Consider the following 24,368-nt stretch of genomic DNA (forward strand, 5'->3'; position numbering starts at 1 on the left):
CAATGGATGGCACTACATAGGTCCGCAATTACAGCAGCCATTAGGACTGGAAAATCTGAACAACCAGTGGCGCAGCACTTTGTGGATAAACTACATCCCCTAAATGCGCTAAAGTACATGATTATAGATCATGTACCCCAAAGTGCGAGAGGAGGAGACAGGAATGGGAAGCTGCTGAACTGTGAAGCACGATGGATATTTAAACTTGAAACAATACAGCCGAATGGACTGAACGAGCAGATCCTATGGAATACCTTGGCAAGATAGTTATCTAGCTATATACCTATATAGCCTTATATATAGACACCGTGGGTGATGGCTATGGGTCTATACTAGCCCACCCCTGACGGGACAGGGCCAACCTTCTTCATTGGACCCTTATGGCCCTTATTCTATTGAGGACCTACTCTCTTTTTCTCCCCTTCTTCCCCCACTTCCCCCTCCTTCCCCTTCCCGTCTCTCATATCCCTCTTCTATCTAACGTCATCCCCACACCTAGCCCCTGCACCCTACTCTGTGCAAACCTATCCTTTGTTTCTTTGCTTGTGTGTTCTACCTTCTTCCTCTTTCTTCCCTTTTTTTGCCAGCTTTTCCCTTCCTTTTGTCCTTCTATATTCTTTTCTCACTTAGTTGCCCTTACTATCCTCCTTCTCCCCCCCCCTTCCCCCCCTCCCCCTCCCTCTCCTTTCCTTCCTAGCCCTTTCCACTTATCTGCATCTTTCCTTACCTTGCTGTACTGACACTAAGACCCACATAGGACATGTACTATCTAGACTTTAATGTATGAGGTGAACCCTAAGAGCTAATAATTATAATTATAAGTGGAAACACCATGAATTTTAAAAAGGGCACTTGATACATCTACTGATGTCCAGTTTTCACCATGTCTATATCTAGGAAATTCAATATGTTGTATTAGATTGTCTGCACCGAGTATCACTGCACTATGTCACTTTACTTTGCAGAGCACCGGGGAAGCGCATTGGCGAGCGGCACGGGTTGCTATGACAACCAAGCCGGGACCCGATCGTGACGCAACAGCCACGGGACACTGGAAGCTGACGGACGGAGGGTGCGACGTGATAGTCCACAGGACGCCGGAAGTATCCCGGTGCCTGGCGGCGACGGCGACACGGGCGATGCTCCTCCTCACCTCTCTTCACTCACAGCACAGGGCTTTAAAAGGTAAGACAGATTATACTTTTTACACTATACACACCTTGACAAAGGGGCTACGGGCCCCAAAACGTTGGTATTTGTGATGTTTCTATATTATACTGATTGAAGATTTACCACCTTAAGACCTGGAGTGACGCCATTCTTTCCTTGACTTTTTATATATATATATATATATATATATATATATATACAGTATATATATCACACATACATATACTGTATATACTACACACATATACATGTTTTATATATGTATATATATATATATATATATAACACATATATATATACTACACACATATACATGAGTTATATATATATATATATATATATATATATATATACTACACACATATACATGTGTTATATATATACTGTATTTATGTTTGTGGGATGCAGTCAATTTAGCAGCTGTCAGGATCCCGGCGTTCAGGAGACCAACGCCAGAATCCACGCGTCGATAAACTGACAACCGGAATCCCCACATCGGCTCCGTATTCCCACTTGGTTGGTGGGTCCACACCACCAACCGACTGGGAATAGAACCTGTGACGAGTGCAGCGAGCCACCGAGCCCGATTCGTGGCATCTTGCTCCCGGGATTCTTTCAGATGGAATGTTGCTGTCAGAACAGTGAAAGGATATTGTATGTATGCAATGTATGCATAAGCACAATTTATATATATATATATATATATATATATATATATATATATTAGTGATGAGCGGGTTCGGTTCGTCGGAATCCGAACCCCTCCGAACTTCACCCATTTTACACGGTTCCGAGGCAGATTCGAATCTTCCCGCCTTGCTCGGTTAAACCGAGCGCGCCCGAACGTCATCATCCCGCTGTCGGATTCTCGCGAGATTCGGATTCTATATAAGGAGCCGCGCGTCGCCGCCATTTTTCACTCGTGCATTGGAAATGATAGTGAGAGGACGTGGCTGGCATCCTCTCAGTTTTATTCAGGTGGCTGCAAATATCTGTGCTCACTGCTTTATTGTGGGGACTGGGGACCAGCAGTATTATATAGGAGGAGTACAGTGCAGAGTTTTGCTGACCAGTGACCACCAGTATTATACGTTCTCTGCCTGAAAAACGCTCCATATCTGTGCTCAGTGTGCTGCATATATCTGTGCTCACACTGCTTTATTGTGGGGACTGGGGACCAGCAGTATTATATAGGAGGAGTACAGTGCAGAGTTTTGCTGACCAGTGACCACCAGTATTATACGTTCTCTGCCTGAAAAACGCTCCATATCTGTGCTCAGTGTGCTGCATATATCTGTGCTCACACTGCTTTATTGTGGGGACTAGGGACCAGCAGTATTATATAGGAGGAGAACAGTGCAGAGTTTTGCTGACCAGTGACCACCAGTATTATACGTTCTCTGCCTGAAAAACGCTCCATATCTGTGCTCAGTGTGCTGCATATATCTGTGCTCACACTGCTTTATTGTGGGGACTGGGGACCAGCAGTATTATATAGGAGGAGTACAGTGCAGAGTTTTGCTGACCAGTGACCACCATTAATATACGTTCTCTGCCTGAAAAACGCTCCATATCTGTGCTGCATTGTAGTACTGTATATAGTAGGAGTACAGTGCATAATTTTGCTGACCACCAGTATATAATATATAGCAGTACGGTACAGAAGGCCACTGCTCTACTTACCTCTGTGTTGTCAAGTATACTATCCATCCATACCTGTGGTGCATTTAAGTTTTGCACAGTTTGCTGACCACCAGTATATAGTATATAGCAGTACGGTACAGTAGGCCACTGCTCTGCCTACCTCTGTGTCGTCAAGTATACTATCCATCCATACCTGTGGTGCATTTCAGTTGTGCGCAGTATATATAGTAGTAGGCCATTGCTATTGATACTGGCATATAATTCCACACATTAAAAAATGGAGAACAAAAATGTGGAGGGTAAAATAGGGAAAGATCAAGATCCACTTCCACTTCGTGCTGAAGCTGCTGCCACTAGTCATGGCCGAGACGATGAAATGCCATCAACGTCGTCTGCCAAGGCCGATGCCCAATGTCATAGTAGAGAGCATGTAAAATCCAAAACACAAAAGTTCAGTAAAATGACCCAAAAATCTAAATTAAAAGCGTCTGAGGAGAAGCGTAAACTTGCCAATATGCCATTTACGACACGGAGTGGCAAGGAACGGCTGAGGCCCTGGCCTATGTTCATGGCTAGTGGTTCAGATTCACATGAGGATCAAAGCACTCATCCTCTCGCTAGAAAACTGCAGTGCAACTCCTAGATGGGCCAGGTGTTTGTGTCGGCCACTTGGGTCGCTTAGCTTAGTCACACAGCTACCTCGTTGCGCCTCTTTTTTTCTTTCATCATGTGCTGTTTGGGGACTATTTTTTAAATCTGCCATCCTGTCTGACACTGCAGTGCCACTCCTAGATGGGCCAGATGTTTGTGTCGGCCACTTGGGTCGCTTAGCTTAGTCACACAGCTACCTCATTGTGCCTCTTTTTTTCTTTGCATCATGTGCTGTTTGGGGACAATTTTTTTGAAGTGCCATCCTGCCTGACACTGCAGTGCCACTCCTAGATGGGCCAGGTGTTTGTGTCGGCCACTTGTGTCGCTTAGCTTAGCCATCCAGCGACCTTGGTGCACTTCTTTTTTTCTTTGCATCATGTGCTGTTTGGGGACTATTTATTTGAAGTGCAATCCTGCCTGACACTGCAGTGCCACTCCTAGATGGGCCAGGTGTTTGTGTCGGCAATTGGGTCGCTTAGCTTAGCCATCCAGCGACCTTGGTGCACCTCTTTTTTTCTTTGCATCATGTGCTGTTTGGGGACTATTTTTTAAATCTGCCATCCTGTCTGACACTGCAGTGCCACTCCTAGATGGGCCAGGTGTTTGTGTCGGCCACTTGGGTCGCTTAGCTTAGTCACACAGCTACCTCATTGCGCCTCTTTTTTTCTTTGCATCATGTGCTGTTTGGGGACTATTTTTTAAATCTGCCATCCTGTCTGACACTGCAGTGCCACTCCTAGATGGGCCAGATGTTTGTGTCGGCCACTTGGGTCGCTTAGCTTAGTCACACAGCTACCTCATTGTGCCTCTTTTTTTCTTTGCATCATGTGCTGTTTTGGGACTATTTTTTTGAAGTGCCATCCTGCCTGACACTGCAGTGCCACTCCTAGATGGGCCAAGTGTTTGTGTCGGCCACTTGGGTCACTTAGCTTAGACACACAGCTACCTCATTGTGCCTCTTTTTTTCTTTGCATCATGTGCTGTTTGGGGACAATTTTTTTGAAGTGCCATCCTGCCTGACACTGCAGTGCCACTCCTAGATGGGCCAGGTGTTTGTGTCGGCCACTAGGGTCGCTTAGCTTAGCCATCCAGCGACCTTGGTGCACTTCTTTTTTTCTTTGCATCATGTGCTGTTTGGGGACTATTTTTTTGAAGTGCCATCCTGCCTGACACTGCAGTGCCACTCCTAGATGGGCCAAGTGTTTGTGTCGGCCACTTGTGTCGCTTAGCTTAGCCATCCAGTGACCTTGGTGCACCTCTTTTTTTCTTTGCATCATGTGCTGTTTGGGGACTATTTTTTAAATCTCCCATCCTGTCTGACACTGCAGTGCCACTCCTAGATGGGCCAGATGTTTGTGTCGGCCACTTGGGTCACTTAGCTTAGACACACAGCTACCTCATTGTGCCTCTTTTTTTCTTTGCATCATGTGCTGTTTGGGGACAATTTTTTTGAAGTGCCATCCTGCCTGACACTGCAGTGCCACTCCTAGATGGGCCAGGTGTTTGTGTCGGCCACTTGTGTCGCTTAGCTTAGCCATCCAGCGACCTTGGTGCACTTCTTTTTTTCTTTGCATCATGTGCTGTTTGGGGACTATTTATTTGAAGTGCAATCCTGCCTGACACTGCAGTGCCACTCCTAGATGGGCCAGGTGTTTGTGTCGGCAATTGGGTCGCTTAGCTTAGCCATCCAGCGACCTTGGTGCACCTCTTTTTTTCTTTGCATCATGTGCTGTTTGGGGACTATTTTTTTGAAGTGCCATCCTGCCTGACACTGCAGTGCCACTCCTAGATGGGCCAGGTGTTTGTGTCGGCCACTTGGGTCGCTTAGCTTAGTCATCTAGCGACCTCGGTGCAAATTTTAGGACTAAAAATAATATTGTGAGGTGTGAGGCGTTCAGAATAGACTGAAAATGAGTGTAAATTATGGTTATTGAGGTTAGTAATACTATGGGATCAAAGTGACCCCCAAATTCTATGATTTAAGCTGTTTTTGAGGGTTTTTTGTAAAAAAACACCCGAATCCACACATATTTCCAACATTTATAAGCATTTATAAACCAGCGCGGGACGCGGCGGCATGAACTGTGCACTTGGGTGAAGCATTAAAAGGTGAGCATATATGTTTTTATTGATGTACTGACGAAAATGTATTTACTAAATTGAAACGTTGACAAAATAGACTGCTTGGTCTGATTATTTTCTTCTTTGAAAATTCCTGTGAGTGCCGCCTATTCCAACTATCTATATATATATATATATATATATATATAATTTAGAGATGTGCACCAGACACTTTTCGGGTTTTGTGTTTTGGTTTTGGATTCGGTTCCGCGGTCGTGTTTTGTATTCGGATCTGTTTTGGCAAAACCTCCCTGAAATTTTTTGTCGGATTCGGATGCATTTTGGATTCGGGTGTTTTTTTTTAAAGAAAACCTCAAAAACAGCTTAAATCATAGAATTTGGGGGTAATTTTGATCCTATAGTATTATTAACCTCAATAACCATAATTTCCACTTATTTCCAGTCTATTCTGAACACCTCACACCTCACAATATTATTTTTAGTCCTAAAATTTGCACCGAGCGCACTGGATGACTAAGCTAAGCGACCCAAGTGGCCGACACAAACACCTGGCCCATCTAGGAGTGGCACTGCAGTGTCAAACAGGATGGCACTTAAAAAAATAGTCTCCAAACAGCACATGATGCAAAGACAAATAAAAAAAGAGCTGCAAGATGGAATTGTCCTTGGGCCCTCCCACCCACCCTTATATTGTATAAACAGGACATGCACACTTTAACAAACCCATCATTTCAGCCACAGGGTCTGCCACACGACTGTGGCTGAAATTACTGGTTGGTTTGGGCCCCCACCAAAAAAGAAGCAATCAATCTCTCCTTGCACAAACTGGCTCTACAGAGGCAAGATGTCCACCTCATTCTCATTCCCCGATTCCTCACCCCTTTCACTGTGTACATCCTCCTCCTCACAGAGTATTAATACGTCTCCACTGGAATCCACCATCACAGGTCCCTCTGTACTTTCTGGAGGCAATTGCTGGTAAATGTCTCCACGGAGGAATTTATTATAATTCATTTTGATGAACATCTTCTCCACATTTTCTGGAAGTAACCTCCTACATCGATCGCTGACAAGGTGACCGGCTGCACTAAACACTCTTTCAGAGTACACACTGGAGGGGGGACAACTTAAGTAAAATAAAGCTACTTTGTGCAAGGGCCTCCAAATTGCCTCTTTTTCCTGCCAGTATACGTACGGACTGTCTGACATGCCTACAGTGATGCTGTCACTCATATAATCCTCCACCATTCTTTCAATGGTTACAGAATCATATGCAGTGACAGTAGACGACATGTCGGTAATCGTTGGCAGGTCCTCCAGTCCGGACCAGATGTCAGCACTTGCTCCTGACTGCCCTGCATCACCGCCAGCGGGTGGTTTTGGAAATGTTATCCTTTTCCTGGCAGCTCCAGTGGTGGTAGAAAATGAATACGGGTCACGTTCCGCTTGACTTGACAATTGTCTCACCAGCAGGTCTTTGAACACGTGTCGTAAATGGCACATTGGCAAGTTTACGCTTCTCCTCAGATGATTTTAATTTAGATTTTTGGGTCATTTTACTGAACTTTTGCTTTTTGGATTTTACATGCTCTCTACTATGACATTGGGCATCGGCCTTGGCAGACGACATTGATGGCATTTCATCGTCTCTGCCATGACTAGTGGCAGCAGCTTCAGCACGAGGTTTAAGTGGATCTTGATCTTTCCCTATTTCACCCTCCAAATTTTTGTTCTCCATTTTTTAATGTGTGCAATTATATGCCAGTAATATATCTGGAATTAGACTGTGGTAATGTCTGGAAGCAAGAAATACAGCTAATTAAGGACAGTCAATAATAGAAACCTAAGATAAAGTGGAGAAAAATAAAGGGGCAGATGTACTTAGCCTTGGAGAGAGATAAAATGGAGAGAAAGCCCCAACCAATCAGCTGCTAACATATTTTTCAAATGGAGCCTGTAAAATGGCAGTTAGTAGCTGATTGTCAAGTATGAAGTGAGGGTGTTGTCTATTCTTAAAGGCTTGCTTTGATAGACAAATTCAAGGCTGTGTCTTATAAATGCCGGAAATATGTGTGTACAGGCTTCAGGATGTAACAGGGTTTCTGTAGACACCAGCAGAGGAATTACCAGTACAAACAGCCCATGTACTTAACCAGTGGAGTGGTTTACTGATGTTATACAGTGTACAGCCGCACTTTCTGTTATACACACTAAGGTCATGGAGCGCAGCACGGTGTCATCCAGCTCACCAGCCAGTAAGTGTATGCAGTGCAGATGTTCACATACTCCAGTGATTTTGTGTATCTGCCGAACATTCCTAAAAACTCATATGGCTCATGTGTTACACAAACTGCATGCACAATAGTAGTGAGATCGAGATGCACAATCAGAGATGTTGTGGAAAAGTGATGGCCATTCCTGGGCGGCGACTGGGAGGCGGCTAGAAAAGTATGCAAAAATGATCAGTTTAATGAGTGTCTTGCGAGTTAAAGCGGCTGTGTAGACTGACGCACAGCCATAGACACAGGAGGCCATAATCAGTCAGAGAAACTGCACCTGCCAAAAGGCTGGTACATATTTTGTTGGTGCAACCAGTAGTGGCATATAAGGATTAATTGCTAATAATGCATATACAGATGCTGGGTGTCTCATTAGCTGCATCGATGTACACAAGGGATGGAGTTTGCAGCAGCATTTGCATAAAGTTGCAGACATGCCATCACCAACAGATAATGCTGCGTCCACCTCTCAGTAAAACCTAGAGCATGCAAACATGGAATTCCATTACTAATATTCTCTTGGTGCGTTGAGCCTATTGTGATACACTACATAAGCCTTTGCATGCCATTTTAGCATGCTCCATTATAGATGAGTGGTATAATGAGTAAACCCATGCTTAAATGTAATAAATACTCGTGCAGGCCCATTAGACCTTAAGAGAAAAAAGTCACTGGCGAAATGGGCTTGCACTAATCTAGGAGAAAATGAAAAACATAGAATCTTAATAAGATGAAACACTTGGAGGTATATTTACTAAAACTTCCAAAACAGACAAACACTAGTTTTGCCCATGGCAACCAATGAGATTCTAACTATTATTTCTTTATATAATTTTTTATTGGTTGCTATAAGCATCACCACCACTTGTCTGTTTTATAGGCTTTCGTAAATCTAACCCTTAAGGTCCGTACTCATTAGACGATGTCGCTTTGAAAGCGACGTCGTCTAATGTTTCTCCCGAGCCGGCCGGCCGGCGGCCAACTGTACACATTGAGCGATATGACCGCTCATATCGCTCAGTGACGTCACGTCTCCGCCAGCCCTGCATGCAGGTCGTGGACGACAGTCCAGATCCTGCATGCATGCACTGATGACAGCAACGATCGTTGCCGAACCGCGGGGCCACGCATCGGTCGTCGCTGGCTGCATACACACTTGCCGATAAAATGAGCGACGTCGCTCAGTAAGGGGGAAAATGAGCGACGTCGCTCATTTAATCGGCAAGTGTGTATGGGCCTTTAGTTCCTTCGTTTCAAGAATGCTAAGATTAGGGGGGACAGATACTAGACATAAATAATTTCTGAACATAAAGAAATCCTTTCAGCTCTTTCTAGTTGAAGGCAGAATGCACATTATCTTCTACAACCAGTTTATTCTTTCTAAATTGAATAGAGTAGTTGCTTGAACAATATAAAATTACTGTTTTCTATCATATCTATCTTTATGCATTTCTTAATGAAAACCATGCTGTATTAACTTCTTTAATATAAAAATGCCTACATTAGTTCCTGGTAATTTAGCGTTAGTTAATTTACCATAGCAATATGCTATTAAATCAAATTGAACTAATAAAATAACATACAATAGCATTTTGGTTTATAACAATAGCATAACACTGAATTTCCCCTGCTCCTCGTTAGCCCGTAAATGATTTCAATTTTCTAACATGTGTTACAACACCCAATCAGCGAAGCCAACAATAAGTCTATAGTGATTTCCTGTGCCATTGCTGCCTTCTCAGAGTCAGGTGTATGTCTCATTTAGCGCAATATGACAAGACATGCTAAATCTTTATATTTGTCTCGTCCATATGTTCCTACAATTAAGCAGCTGCAAAAATGCATAAAAAAATAAAAATACTTAACTGCAATTGCACAAAACGTTTGTGACAAAGGGATTACCCTAAACATTCCAGGCAATTTTGTTGTTACTTTGTGCAGAGCTTGGTAAATGATGTGTCCTGTGTAAAAAGTAACTGTTTCCACTTGTATAGGACTAAAAAGTTTTTCAAAAAGAAAAGTGATATGTGCAAGTTCAATTTACTAGAATGGAGACAGCACAATATTGTTGGTTTTGCTGACTGAGTGTTGTAACACATGTTAGAAAACTAGAATAATCGGCACATGGTGTAACATGGTATCTCCACAAGGGCTTTCACTAGTATAATTGCCACAATTCTTTACTGCAATATTAAAAATGCTGCCCTTTACTGTACCTCAAATATTATTATGGCCACTAACTAATATTCCAGATGAAAAAGTCCAATATTTTGAAAATGATAAAATCACAGTAGAGTTAGTAGAAAGAGGTGGTCCAGATGTTGTAAATGTCGATATTTAGCGATCACCCACTATTTGAGTCCACTACTGTTAACATCTGTATTACCACTGTGTCCTCGCATTACTGTTTACCCGCTGCTTACCAATAAACCCAGCATTCTGGTTAATTACTTTCTGTGTGCCCATTTTATTTTCACAGATATAAGGGTTAGGTTTAGGCTGTGGGGATGGGGGGTTAGGGTTAGGTACTACAGGGGAGGGTTAGCGTTAGGCTGTGGGGGAGGGGAGTGTCACACTGCTGGTAGGGAGGATTAGGGGGGTTGGGGATTTGGGTACTTACCAAACAGGTTTCGGGATCCTGCACACCGGGATGCAGTAGTATTCTGACCACCAGCTTGCCAAGCACCAGGATACCGTTACCATCCCCTGTACTACACCTGCTGAACTAACTCTTACTATTCATCTGATGTTCTCTTCATTCACTGTGCTAACCCATGAAGCCTTTGAACAGAATCACTTGCATATTCTCTCACCTGAAAAACCACATTAGGCAAATGTTATCAACAATGTAATCCATTACTGATGCAATGTGAGGAGTAATGGAGAATGTCAGCAACAATGATGCTTGGCTCAGCATTTATGACTGAGTTATACCCCTTTCAGGCTGCCAGCTTTGAGCACGGGTTATTGGCCCATGAGTGCGCATAACCCATGTTCCTGTGTGGTCTGAAAGGTGCCATGGGAAATATACCGGGTCGAGTGTAGTACTAAAGCTAAAACACAAAACAAAAAGTCTATTTAATTAACAAGTTTTTCTCTGTCCCTACTCATCACTTTCACGCAGTAGAGGCTTTTTCGCCTGGGGTGCCGCTACCCCGAGGGCACCACCGCCGCCGTGACAAGAGCCGCTAGTCCTGACCCCCTCTCCCCGGCTCCAGCAGGCAACTTGGGCTGTGTGGACACCCGCTGACTGACGCTAGAGGTCATAATTGACCCCTAGTGTCAGTGCGGCGCTGCTATGGGAGAAACATCATGACGTCTCTCCCATAGAGAGGAGTCGGCAGCGGCCAGAGACAGCAGCAGCGGCAGCGGTCCGGAAGCAGGAGCGGGGCTGGTAAGTATTGTTTTTTTGTTTGTTTTTTTCGTTTGCAAGTGGCGTCACTAAGGGGGACAACTACAGGGGGCACATACTGGGGGCACTACTACAGAGGGCACTGCTATGGGGGAACAGCTACTGGGGGAAATCAACTGTGGGCACAGCTACTGAGGGCACTACTACAGAGGACACTGCTACAGGGGCACTGCTACTGGGGGCACAGCTACTAGGGGCAAATCTACAGGGAGCACAACTACAGGGGGCACATACTGGGGGGCACTACTACAGGAGGCACTGCTACAGGGGAAACAGCTACTGGAGGCAAATCATCTGGGGGCACAGCTACTGGGGGCACTACTACAGGGGGCACAGCTACTGGGGCAAATCTACTGGGAGCACAGCTGCTGGGGGTACAGCTACTGGGGGCACATCTACTGGGGCCACAACTTCTGGGGTCACAGCTACAGGGGGGCACAAGTACAGAGGGATAACTGTGGCCATGCCCCTTCCCTATGAATAAGCCACGCCCCTATTTTTGACCGCACACCTTCGGTGCACACCAACTCTGTTCTACCAAATGGGGGGGGGGGGCATCACAGAAAACCTTTGCCCTGGGCACCACAAGGTCTAGAACCGGCCCTGCTTTCACGCCCCTGTTATTTGTCACACACTTTTATTATCTCTCTTTATTAGAACCTTTACACCAATTGTATTCATCAACCTCCAGCAACTGTTACTTTTACCCTCTTATTTTACCACCACCCCTTTTTATTCAGTGCCACTGAAACCACCACCATCCTTTCATCACTCATCCCTTCTACTACCTTACACAGTAGAAGTGTCAGGAAAAAGAGATATCTCTGCAATTAATGATGATCACATAATGCTGAAGAATCAGTAAGACTGTACTCATCACAAACAGGCTGTTGGAAATGATGTTTGTGCTGATATTGCAGTGTAACTGCATATAGACAAACACCAGCGGATGGCTCAAACTATGAACAGGACAGTTAATTATCTAGTGGTTTTGTTTTTTTGATAGATAGCAAAACAACCGTACTCACTGTTACATGTACACAGGTGATGGAGCTGAGAATTAGCGGAGTGGGGGTTCAAACAGATCATCAGTCAGTGAGTGCATGCTGCAAAAAGGTAGCGGTGCAGGTATAGTGGAACAGCTTTATAGCAGATATTAACCATGTCTCTCATATGAGGTATGCATGAAACTTCTGTCTCCCACCATGTCACTCTACACAGTAAAGATAAAATGGCCCCTGCGCATGCACAGTAGAGATCATGGTGGCCATTGTGGGATAGGGCAGGAATAGGAAGACTAGAGTCTGAGCAATAGCACTCTCCTCTTTCAACACAGCTTACTTTTAAATTGTTATATACCTGATATGCCTCTGACCAGGGCTGTAACTAGGTGTGGGCGAGAGGGGCATTGCAAACAGTGCAATGCACTGTGGGGCGGAAAAAGCTCTGCATGCACCCGCCGGGCTACGCGACACTACTGCCCGCTGCCCGAGGAGCACAGTGGAGAACTTCTAGTCTGGTAGGCGCTGTGATCGCCTTTACATCCCTCCTCCTACCACCCCCCCACGCCCGACTAGGCTGCGCCGCTGCTGCTCTGCTCACCAGCTTTACTATTGTGGAAGGCTGGATGTGTCACCTCGCAGCAGGAGCTGATCTTGAGGGGAGAAGGCTGAGGCACTGAGCATCCTTTCTCCCCTCAGCTGCGCTCCTCAACGCCGGGTGTGACGTCAACATGCGCACCCAGGGCAGCCAGGAACAGCCTCTTCCAACATAGCCAGCATATGGCGCCTGACATAGGAGCTGCAGCCGCGGAAGAGCGGGGAAAGCATGGAGCAGAGGGACCCGTACACCAACACCTGTCAGCGCTGCACTTATCCATCCAGGAGTCTGATTTACACGAGGGCACACCACCACCGCAGGTTAGGGACTTATTACAGCCCACCCATTCCACCCCTCGCATTGTGGGCCTCTCACCTGCTCTCTCCATACCTCTCCCCTCTGTATGCCGCTCACCTCTATCCCAAGCCTTCCCCCTATGTTCCTCTCACCTACTCTCTCCCTAATCCTCCCAAACGTTCCTCTCACCTGCTCTCTCCCTAATCCTGCCCCCACGTTCCTCTCACTCACTCTCTCCCTAATCCTCCCCCCGTGTTCCTCTCACCTGCTCTCTCCCTAATCCTCCCCCTGCGTTCCTCTCACCTGCTCTCTACCTAATCCTCTCCCCACATTCCTCTCACTCACTCTCTCCCTAAACCTCCCCCCGCGTTCCTCTCACCTGCTCTCTCCTTAATCCTCCCCCTGCATTCCTCTCACCTGTTCTCTCCCTAATCCTACCCCACGTTCCTCTCACCTGCTCTCTCCCTAATCCTCCCCCCGCGTTCCTCTCACCTGCTCTCTCCCTAATCCTCCCCCCACATTCCTCTCACCTGCTCTCTCCCTAATCCTCCCCCCACATTCCTCTCACCTGCTCTCTCCCTAATCCTCCCACCACGTTCCTCTCACTCACTCTCTCCCTAATCCTCCCCACGCATTCCTCTCACCTGCTCTCTCCCTAATCCTCCCCCCATGTTCCTCTCAACTGCTCTCTACCTAATCCTCCCCCCACGTTCCTCTCACCTGCTGTCTCCTTAAACCTCCCCCCACGTTCCTCTCACCTGCTCTCTCCCTAATCCTCCCCCCATGTTCCTCTCAACTGCTCTCTACCTAATCCTCCCCCCACGTTCCTCTCACCTGCTCTCTCCCTAAACCTCCCCCCGCGTTCCTCTCACCTGCTCTCTCCCTAATCCTCCCCCTGTGTTCCTCTCACCTGCTCTCTCCCTAATCCTCCCCCACGTTGCTCTCACCTGCTCTCTCCCTAAACCTCCCACCGCATTCCTCTCACCTGCTCTCTCCCTAATCCTCCCCCTGCATTCCTCTCACCTGCTCTCTCCCTAATCCTCCCCCCATATTCCTCTCACCTGCTCTCTCCCTAATCCTCCCCCCATGTTCCTCTCACTCGCTCTCTCCCTAATCCTCCCCCCCACGTTCCTCTCACTCACTCTATCCCTAATCCTCCCCCTGCATTCCTCTCACTCGCTCTCTCCCTAATCCTCCCCCTGCATTTCTCTAACTCGCTCTATCCCTAATCCTCCCCCTGCGTTCCTCTCACTCGCTCTCTCCCTAATCCTCCCCCGTGTTCCTCTCACCTGCTCTCACCCTAAACCTCCCACCATGTTCCTCTCACTTGCTCTAACCCTAGTGCTCCCCTGGTGTTCCTATCACCTGCTCAATCCCTAGCCCTCCCCCTGCGTTACTCTCACCTGCTCTCACCCTAAACCTCCCCCCACATTCTTCTCACCTGCTCTCTCCTTAGCCCTCCCCCCACATGCCCCTCACCTGCTATCTCCCTAGCCCTCCTCCCGTGTGCCCCTCAACTGCCCTCTCCCTAGCCCGCCCCCCCATGTGCCCCTCACCTGCTCTATCCCTAGTCCTCCCCCCACGTGCCCCTCATCTGCTCTCACCCTAGCCTTCCACCCGCGTTCCTCTCACCTGCTCTAACCCTCCCAAATGTGTAAAAAAGGGGAATCTGCCTGCCTAATGTGTAAAAAGGGGGACTCTACTTCTGTAATGTGAAAAAAGAGTACTGCCTGCCTAATGTGTAAAAAAGGGGGACTCTGCCTGCTGTTATGTGTAAAAATGGGACTCTGCCTGCTGTTATGTGTACAAACAGGACTCTGCTGCCGTAATGTGTAAAAGGGAGCTCTGCCTGCCTTAATAAAAAAGGGAGCTCTGCCTGCGTAATGTGTAAAAGGAGACTCCACCTGCCGTAATGTGTAAAAGGGAGCTCTGTCTGCTGTAATGTGTAAAAGATAGTTATGTGGCCCTGCCCCTTTCACATGAAGCCACACTCCCATATATTTTAGGCGCATAGCAGCCCTGTTTTGTATGTAAGGAGGGAGGGTGCGCCGATACTGTTTCTTGCACACAGCGCTAAAATGTCTAGTTATGACACTACCTCTGACCACCAATGAGGAGTAAGCAATGATACAAAGCCAATGCTCAGTGGGGAAGAGAAAGCACTGAGCACCATGTCTATAACTACTAAGCATTGAATCTGACTACCAGTTGAGCAGGAAAAACATTAGCTGGTTCAGCACTAGGAAGCCAGCTAGCATCCAGAGCACATGTTCCAGCTGCGTTGCCTATGTTTTTGCCTTGCTTACTCTAACGGAAAGCAGTCTACTGCAGACAACCCTGTTTGCCCTTCTTATGCCCCCATAGAATTGAGCAGATTATTAATATAACTGTAGGAAGAGATATAGCAGCACAGTATTGTGATTCATGCAGGATAGTTAGAAAATAAAAGCAAACATCTGATTGGTTCTGTGGGTAACACCCCCTTTTCTACACAGCTGTATAATACTGATGAATAGACTACGGAGAGATCCACTAAGGCTAAGCCTTGAAGAGTGATAAAGTGGAGAGAGAGAAAAGTACCCGCCAATCAGCTCCTAACTGCCATATTACAGGCTGTGTTTGAAAAATGGCAGTTAAGAGATGATTAGCTGATACTTTATATCTCTCCACTTTATCACTCTCCAAAGCTTAGTACATCTCCCCCTTTGTCCTTTGATTTTCTGTAAATAAATACAATTGTATAATATTTTCTATCGGGTTGGTTTACCATGTTGGCAAATACCATGTCAACATTAGAATGTTGACATTGCCATAATGTTGACTGTTATGTATAACCCCAACCTTATTGCTAATGATATTGATAACTTTAACCACTAACCCTAACCTTAATGCTTCTTTCAACATTTTCACTATATCAACATTTCATATATCGGGGTAGATGTACTAAGTATTGGAGAGTGATAAAGTAGAGAGAGGTAAAGTACCAGCCAATCAGCTCCTAACTGCCATGTTACAAGCTTGGTTTTAAATATGACAGGAGCTGGCTATTTGGTAGTTTCTCGCTCTGCTTCATCGAAGTTCTATCAAAGACAACAATTGCTAATGATCATAAATGTTGTCATTCTGGTGTTGACAGAATGATGTGACCACTGGCAATATGACCATACCATTCTATCCAATATTAGATTACACAATGTGGTGACTTTCTCAGTTCAATTTTATAGTAGCCTTCACAACAAATTATATAATTAATTCGTCAGGGGTGTATCTAGGTGTCCGAGCACCCTTGGCAAAGCAAGGGACTAGTGGCCCCCCCCCCCATTTGAAATATGTATATATATATATATATATATATATATACAGTAAATGAATACAGAGTGCGCTAATAAATACAACTGGTTGAAAATTAATCAATTCCAGATTCAAGGGCGGGACTTCTCTTGAGTTCTTTTCCCCTTAGGGAGCTCCTGATTGGGGCTTATAGAGAAACCCTCTCGTTTCATTTGGGTTCTCTCTTTTAATAGGTTTTTAATTCATACTATTGTGTATAGATAAAATTGTTTAGTCCCTGATTGGGGCTTATAGAGAAACCCTCTCGTTTCATTTGGGTTCTCTCTTTTAATAGGTTTTTAATTCATACTATTGTGTATAGATAAAATTGTTTAGTTTATTTTGTATCACTTATGCATGTGCATTTCTGTACTGAAACTAGGAAAGAGTATACGTTCAGAATCCTGGCAGTCGCAATATCGACTCCAGAATCCAGACAGCCATCAGAACACAGACAACGGCAATGACAGAATCCTGACAGCCAGGATCCCGAAGCTAAGTATTAACGGCTGGGTTAGGTTTAGGCACACTATGGGGAGGTTAGGCTGCATGGTGTGGGAGGTTAGGGTTAGGCTACAGAGAGGGGGGTGGTTAGGGTTAGGCACCACCAGGGGGAGGGGGGGGTGTTAGGGTTAGGCACTGAGGAGAGAGGGTTAGGGTTAGGCTGTGGGAAGGGGGGGTTAGGTTTAGGCACCAAAAGGGGAGGTTAGTCTGCATGGTGTGGGAGGTTAAGGTTAGGCTACAGAGAGGGTGGGTTAGGGTTAGGCACCACCAGGTGGAGGGGAGAGGGTTAGGGTTAGTTTTAGGCACCAAAAGGGGAGGTTAGGCTGCATGGTGTGGGAGGTTAGGGTTAGGCTACAGAGAGGGGGGGTTAGGGTTTGGCACCACCATTGGGGAGGGGGGTGTTAGGGTTAGGCACTGAGGGGAGAGGGTTAGGGTTAGGCTGTGGGAAGGGGGGGTAGGTTTAGGCACCAATAGGGGAGGTTAGGGATAGGCTGCAGACAGGGAGGGTTAGGTTTAGGGGGTAGGGGAGGGAGGTTAGAATATTTAACTTACCCATGTCGGCATTGCCGCGATCAGGATGCCGGGGTCGGAATACTTACCACTGAATTCCAAACAGCCAGGATTTCATACTGAATCATTGTAAAGCATTGTTTTGCAAATGACATGTATTATTCCTTCATTGTAGACCGTACAGTTTCCCCTTTATTTCCATTAATATGTCCTGGACATGCATGTGCAGGTTTTTCATATTCACTGATGCAGCTTCTTTTTGTAAACAAATTACGAGAGCTATCAAACAAGGAAGTTTAATTTCTTTTTCACTCAGGACTGCCAAATAAATTAAGGAACACTTGATACACTATTAGTAGTAGATGTCCATGCATATGATTTTATTGTTCTACAGCTGCCCATGCTGTGTCCCAATCAGAATCAGCATTTATACTAAAATGTCACTGGAGATGGAATACAAAAGGTCTAGTATCATTCTCTTGTGTTCTAAGATACTATAGATCTATTTAGCAAGTGGTAAAGAGCTGAAACTTTATCTAAGTGCTGGCAAATGTCTCTGTCTCAGCTGTTTGTGATTTAACAAAGTGATTCAGAAATTTCTCAAATGTTACCCTTGTATCAACAGCTCAATGTCATCCCCATAGTCATCTTTATTTATTTTTAACATTTTGTTTTCATCATCCGATAAAGGTAGCAAAGCAGGGGATGGTATCGGGAAGCCGACTCTTGGGATGCCGCAGTCAAAATACCGACAGTGGCATCATGACACTCAGGATCCCGACACCAAGGTGGTAAGTAGACTAGCCCTAATCCCCAACCCCCGTACCTAACCATTCTTACCCACAGTCTGAACTTTACCACCTATACGGTGATGACTAACCCTAACCGTCCCCGGTGGTGCCTAACCCTCCCCGGTGTTGCCTAACCTTAACACTCCCTCACCGCAGACTAACCTCAACCCCTCCAGCCTAAACTGACCCTCCCCAATAGCTTACCAGTGTAGAGTGGTGGCAGACCTCGATCTGGATTCTGGCATTCGGGATCCCAGTGCTGGAATTTCAATCCATTTTGGGATGCCCGCATCGGCATTCCAAACGGTGTCGGGTTTCTGGCATCAGTATTCCAAGTGCCAGGAACCCGAATGCTAGGATACTGACCAGATCCCCAGATCAGAGCCACTATTGCAACAGTCAAGTACTATTGAAGGAAATAATTTACACTCAAACAAATTAGATTTAGTCAGTAAGATGTAAGAGTTATGATATAATAATAATAATAATAATAATAATAATGCACTTTTCTCCAGCAAGACTTAAAGTCGCACACACAGACATAAAAAACATTGTACATAGTATACAGGATATAGTAGTACAGCAAGTACAAAACCACACAAAGAGAGAGAGAAAATAATAACCTAGAGAGCACAATAAGCATAGTAGGTTTTGTGCAGTCATTTTGAGTAACAAATTCTATGGGATGTATATGCCACCTGTGACAGATACCAGGCAAAGCAGACATCTGAAAACAGACCCTTTAGAATAGAAAAGGCAGATAGATTGTTGTCCTTCTGCTTTCCTTCGTTTCAACTCCAGCATAACTCCGATTTTCATATTAATATCTCATAACACCTTTAGCTAAACACTTTAAAAACTAAAAACCATGACTTCCTAACCTGTACTGATTAAATGAGGCTGTGTGGAGTTTGATTGGACCCCCACCCCCAAAAACAATCTACCCACAGCAAAATGTGCTTATAAAGTCTAAACAGTGAGAGGTCAGTACACCACCCCTAATTCATAATAGCTTCCTGTCTTTCTACAGATTTTCAGATACTAATATAAACTACTGACAATTTACTAAAGCAACATTTGCACTATTTGCTATATGATCACAAATAGTAGTATCTGATGGGAGTAGGGAGCATTCAATTTACCAAAGCAATGCTTTTACTGTTGTGCTATATAATCACAAAGCAGTAGCATTTGATGGGCGTAGGAATGATACAATTTACCTGTGAAAGACAATCAGAAAGGAGGGGTCACTTCACAGCTAATAAGGTGTCCGGCATAAATCAGATTTTCTTATTAATATCTCATAACACTTTAAACTAAACACTTAAAATTGAAATACTTTGTCATTCTAAACGGCTTGGCAGTCAGGCCTAATCCCTACTAATGATCCAATTGGCATTAACATGAGTTTAAAAATGGAGATTATGGGTTATTGCTAATTGAGTTCATTTAGTAAGAGGTACACAAGGTTTATATTGTTAATTCAGTGTATAACAGTGCACTTTCATAACGGAGTGCTCAGTTTCTCTGTTTCATAATCAGTCCATATAACTCTTTTGTATTTATTCTTGTGCCATGCCACATACTGCACAGTGTGTTATAATCACTTTATTAAATAGGATTAATGACTATTAAATAAATGATCTAGTCATTGTTAATGCTAATATATACACTGTTCATAATGAACCTGTCACAATTATAGTCCAGAGATCTCTAACCCAGTCTTTTCCTGAAAAATTGTTGTTATTGCTTCCAGCAAGAGACGTTATTTGCCAGACTAATTGATTATATTAATGTAATAATAGCTAATGAGGATAGTTGCATTTATTCTTATTACTGCAGCTACCAATTAGTTAAAGGTACAAAACTGAGGCCCAGGGGAATTTATTTTGCACGTTATATTATTGCAAAAACAACATGATAAAAAAGCAGCAATACAATTAAACCTAATGACAATGTAGCATAACAAATAGGCTGTTTTGTTTCTTTTGTGAATTATCCCCTATTGATCAAATACCTTACAGTAACTTTATCTGAGCTTCTTGGAAAAAAAAAAGCAATGAGCATTTTAAATTAAATGTTCAGCTATATTTTAATACTTGGATTTGCAAACACTTCCAGTCCAGATATATATTAAACTACTATTTTAAAACTACTGTATCTATAGCTGTATAATAGTAAAACAAGTGACTGACATCTGGTTAAATAACTTACAGTACCATACCGCCCAACATGTGGCCACGCCGAGAAGAGGCGTGGTCTATGGGAAATGGGGTGTGGCCTTACGGGAGTACTTTGTGTTTATAAGTCATCCTTATGTCAGTTGTGTGGTGAGGGACAAGATTTGGTTCTGTTTGTCCACATATTTTATGATTGTCAGCCACCAGCACTGGCTGTGCCCATTACATTGACCATAAATAATTTGAATGGGTCCTAAACCACCAACCCATGGCACCCCTGCTGGTGTCCCAAGGCACCCCAGAGTGCAACAGCACACAGTTTGAGAACCACTTCAATACTTAATTAGGGTTGGGTATGCATGACCGGCGGTCAGGAGACTGCCAGTTAACATACCGACATGAGTGGTATGCCGGTGGGGGGATGTGTGTGGCTCGCTGCACTCGCCACGCTGAGGCCTCGGTGGCGAGCTGCGCTATCCACAGGTTCTATTTCAATTCTATGGGTGTCGTGGGCACCCACAAGTGGGAATAGTCCCTGCTAGTTGGCATGCCGACTGTCGGGATGTAGTTGGCAGTATTGTGAACGGCGGTCTCATAACTACATCCCATTAATTATATACATCACTTCATTATTTGACTGGAAATGTGTTTATCTTTATAAGTACTGAGTGTTTTCGCTTAGCCTATTGGCTTCTCTCAGGCTCATTAATTCACTGGATAATGACATTTACTAGACCACTGGATATCATAACTGGATTAATTTTTATTGCACTTTGCTTTATTCAACTTTCCTGATCTATATACTATATTTGATACCATGTTGTGATATTTTTTTAATTACAACTATTGTGTTTACCCTTGGGAGGTATATGCACATTTATTTAATAAATATATTTTTATATTTATAGCTGGTTTATTTGTGTAACATTAAGCACCATTTGGGTTTGTTACACATAGTGGATCAGCACATGTCTGGGGGAAAGCTTTGTTGTTGTTTAAAACAGATTTTATATACTCCCTGGAAACCAATTTCTGATTAAGTCATTTCGACTGGATTCAATTGGTTTTTTTCTCTAATTGTTTGTTTATCACCATAATCCTGTCTTGTGATTACAAGTTTTGTAGTTTCCCAAATGAGAATGTATACTCATTTAATGCTACAAAGATTTACCCCTGATAAAGTCCTTTGGATAAAACACACAGGGACTTTTGGTGCAGTGTATTTTACTACTATAGTGCCCTCTGATGTTGATTTTTAGTATCATACTCTTTTGATCCTTACTAACAGGATCCATCCTGAGGTGTGTATATTAGTGCAAGATAAAGGCATTGTGTTTTATTTATATATACATGTCTACTTTTTAAAAAAAATATTTGAATTGCAAAATTTCCGTAGTGTACTAATTATTAGGAATGTCATATGGAAAAATATTCTGTGTGGAGGTTATAATAAGATTTCCGATATGCCTCTCATTCACATAATTTATTTGCTCCCATTCACATTTGCAGGACTTTCGTCAGGCTGCACCCACTCTGTGGAATCACCTACCATGCACAATAAGACTCTCCTCAAGTCTCTAAATCTTCAAGTGTTCCCTGAAAACTCACCTCTTCTGGAAAGCATATCAAATTCCGGAACCGCTCACATAACCTTCATAAGCTTTCCTATCCTATTACATCCTCCTTGTACAGTTCACACATATGCTCACATATTTTCTCTTTCTCCACTTTCCCATCCTCCTGAACCCAGTTCATCATGGCTGTGTGGCCATATCCAGGCCTACTAGCACCCTGAGCGAGAAATCTTGAAGCGCCCCTGGACAAGTGGGCATGGCCTCGTAACTATATATTATCAAACTATATATATATATATATATAGAGAGAGAGAGAGCCTTTAATCTCTGTCGTAAGGACATAACGTATGTGTCCTGACGAAGGAGATTAAAGGTCTCCGAAATGTAGACCACGCATTTCTAAACCTTTGGAGTTCCTGAGTGATGTTTTTTCCTATTTTTCTATTAACCTATTTGATTCTGGCACCGGGACCAGCTGTAACACTGTTCTTTTTATATATATATATATATATATATATATATATATAAAATCTCCACAAGGTGTGGCACTCAGACTCTTTTTTATAGACATATGCATGTCTATAAAAAAACAGTCTGAGTGCCGCACCTTGTGGAGATTTATACATGGATTGTTTGTGAAAGCACTGACGCAGTAATAATGGGCTCCATGGGAGTGCTGGACCTTGACAGCTATATATATATATATATATATATATATATATTCATTTTCACACCCCCTCTACACACACAATTGGCAGCCTTACACATACCGCCCACAGTAGTGTTCCTTGCACATAATGTTCCCAGCACAGTGTCAGAAACACATATTGTCCCCAGTATAGTGTCAGATACACATAATGACCTCAGTAGAGTGCCATATACACATAATGACCCTAGTAGTGCGGTGCCAGATACATATATGCCCCCAATAGTGCAGTGCCAGATACACATATGCTCCCAGTAGTGCAGTGCCAGATACACATAATATGTACCCACAGTGCCAGATACACATAATATCCTCCCACAGTGCCAGATACACATAATATGCCCCCCAGTAGTGCCAGATACACATATGTCCCCACAGTGCCAGATACACAGATGCCCCCAAAGTTCCAGATACACATATTCCCCCCACAGTGTCAGATACACAGATGACCCCACAGTTCCAGATACACATACTCCCGACACAGTATCAGTCAGATACATAGATGCCCTCAGAGTGCCAGATACATAGATGCCCCCAGTAGTGCAGCTTACCAGTGCCGCTAGCCTCTGCTGCTGCTCTGTGCTCCCACTGCTGGGGTTCCATTGCTGCTTCTGTTTGTGTGAGAGGGGAGAAGAGCGCAACGTGAACCTCTCCTGCCCCTCAGTCCAGTGTCTGGCTGCGGCAGTATGTAAAGTCAGGTGCTGGTTCGTGAGCCAATCAAAGCTTGTAGTCTGGCAGCCAATCATGAGCTGCCGCTGCTGGTCCACAAGCTCTGATTGACTGATGATCCAGCGGCTGATTTGAAGTTGCATCTGGCTGACCGACGCCATTAGGAGTCGGCGCCCAGCGCAGCCACTCCTACGGAGCGTGCATGGAGCCGGCCCCATTGCAGTCCACCAAGAACCTTTGCATTCTGGTAGATTTTTATGCTATAGATAGCACCTATCCTTTCCCTATAGATTGTAAGCATGCGTGCGGGGCCTTCCTACCTCTATGACTGTTATAACCCAGTTTTGTTTTATCATTGTTGTTTCCAATTCTAAAGCACAACGGAATTTGCTGCGCTATATAAGAAACTGCTAATAAATAAATATATAGCATAGTGTTCTTAAAGGAACTTTTTCAATGCACAAAAAGGAACTGGCATATTGTGCAGATGAACTGATACTACTAAATTAGCCAGATTCTGTTTGTGAATAGTTTACAAACATACGAATCCCGATATAGTATGTCTGGCTGCATAGTAGGGGTAGCAGCAACTTCAAAGACATAGTTCAACACCTATTAAACAGTTAATTTATTAATGTACAATTTGATATACATGTATACCCCCAAAAATAATCATAATATGAAAAATCAATGAGCAAAACACAGAGGATAAGAGGCATTCTTCAGACATACTTCATGCACATCTCTGCCATTGTATTGGGAGTAGTTCTATAACAATGCCCTCATTCTATTTAACAGGCACACAGTCAATACTTGCAATTGTATATACTGACCATGTGCTGCAGCTCTGACCAAACATTCCATGGGGGGGAGGGTTTAACACATATGGAAATACTTGTAATGTGGTATGTAATATACGTGCTTCTGCCTTACCCCTGGGATTGGCAGTGCTGTGAGTTTCACTGAGCCT

At 44.2% G+C, this 24,368-nt stretch overlaps 1 long non-coding RNA gene across 1 annotated transcript in view; it reads left to right on the plus strand.

The window, feature by feature from the left end:
- Positions 1-24,368, plus strand: part of LOC135050813 (uncharacterized) — a 104,724-nt gene that overhangs the window by 22,968 nt on the left and 57,388 nt on the right. Inside the window, exon 3 of the long non-coding RNA XR_010241840.1 lies at positions 966-1,185. This is a non-coding gene — a long non-coding RNA (uncharacterized LOC135050813). The remainder of the gene's footprint in view (positions 1-965; positions 1,186-24,368) is intronic.

Source organism: Pseudophryne corroboree, chromosome 2 (assembly GCF_028390025.1).
Source record: "Pseudophryne corroboree isolate aPseCor3 chromosome 2, aPseCor3.hap2, whole genome shotgun sequence".
NCBI classification, from domain to species: Eukaryota; Metazoa; Chordata; class Amphibia; order Anura; family Myobatrachidae; genus Pseudophryne; species Pseudophryne corroboree.